We start from the raw sequence: 1,383 nt of genomic DNA, 5'->3' as shown, positions 1-1,383 counted from the left end.
TGGAATGTGCCTTTCTAGAAGCATTGTATATTTAAAAAGAGCCATAAAACCTTTGACCCTTTTTCCACTTTGTCTTTTCCATTATGCTTCCTCATAAAAGAGAGCTCTGTAAAGCTCATGACGAACTTGCAGATGTTCATCAGAAAAGCTTGGACCCAAAGTATATATTTGCTCTCATGGATCAGTGGTATAGAAATTACAGAATTCTTTTCTCTTTTTCTTTAGGCGAGGCAACCTTTGGTTGACCTCACAGATTGCAAGGACCTTGTCAGCTTACAATCCCTTATTTTTTTATTTATTTTTTATACCTACAGCACCTGGTCTTCCTAGGTGGTCTCCCATTCAAGTACTAACCAGGCCCAACCCTGCTTAGCTTCCGAGATCAGACAAGATGGGGCTTATTCAGGGTGGCATGGCTGTAGACCAGAATTCTTGATAAAAGTAATTTGTGTTTGTCTTTGTGGAGATGCTGGAGGGTATGTGCTGGTGTGTGTGGGTGGTGAGTATGTGTTTTGTCTGGGTGAGGCTGAGATGGGCAGCCGTTATGTGTTTATGTGTGAGTGTGGTATTTGTGGCACACATTTTGCATGTCTGTGTGATTTGTATGTAGCATTTGTGGCATGTTTGTATATGTATGCAATGTGAAATAAATTTTAGTTTAAGTTTTTTCAGAAAACTTCTTTTCTGGGCTGTAGAGCGAATATTTTTTGCTTTCCTCTGAAACACCAGTCTGTTCTCATGTTCTTTTAAGTAAAATAACATACAGCTTTTTGACATTCACAAACAAAACCCAGTGGTTTTTATCTGAGTCAAGCGCTCCCTGGGGCTTTGTTTTTTCCCTCCTCCTTCCTGTAAATCCATTTTATGCATTGGCGTTAGAAGATGACATCTTGTTACATCATGTTAGACAGCACCATAATTTTTTCCAGCAAACCATTTCCAATCTGGCAAGGCAAACAGAACTGAACAAAGACAGACAACCCAGAATAAATAAAGGACTGGTTCCTGGCCCTGCTGGACAGACCCAGAGGAGCGTTGTCCCCAAATCCAAGGCTGACTTGCCATTTCAAGTTTTAACTTCTTAGATTGGAATAGAGGAATCTATTCAAGCTCACAGCTCTCCCAGTGATATTGTGCAGTCTCTCTCTGCTGCAGAGGAGGATGCCTGTTGGGAGAGGGGTGCTCTGAGCAATGGGAGGGAGCAACGGGCAAGATTGATGCTTTGCCTGAGGTTCTTTCTATACTATGCACAGGTCAGGCCTGTCTTTTCCTTTCCAGCTGCAGCTGCTATTTATAGTCCTATCTCTTTGTGTCATTCTGCCTGTGAGCCCTGTGGTCAGCCCAAGGCCTCCATTTAATAAGGGGCATTCTATTCTCAAGTTC

General features: G+C 42.2%; 1 pseudogene; it reads right to left on the bottom strand.

Annotated features, from left to right (window-relative positions):
• Positions 1-305: 305 nt before the first annotated feature.
• Positions 306-424, bottom strand: LOC112478675 (annotated as a pseudogene).
• Positions 425-1,383: the final 959 nt, after the last annotated feature.

Source organism: Pteropus alecto, unplaced genomic scaffold, assembly GCF_000325575.1.
Source record: "Pteropus alecto unplaced genomic scaffold, ASM32557v1 scaffold61, whole genome shotgun sequence".
Taxonomy (NCBI): domain Eukaryota; kingdom Metazoa; phylum Chordata; class Mammalia; order Chiroptera; family Pteropodidae; genus Pteropus; species Pteropus alecto.
This window is presented reverse-complemented; position numbering and strand designations above follow the sequence as displayed.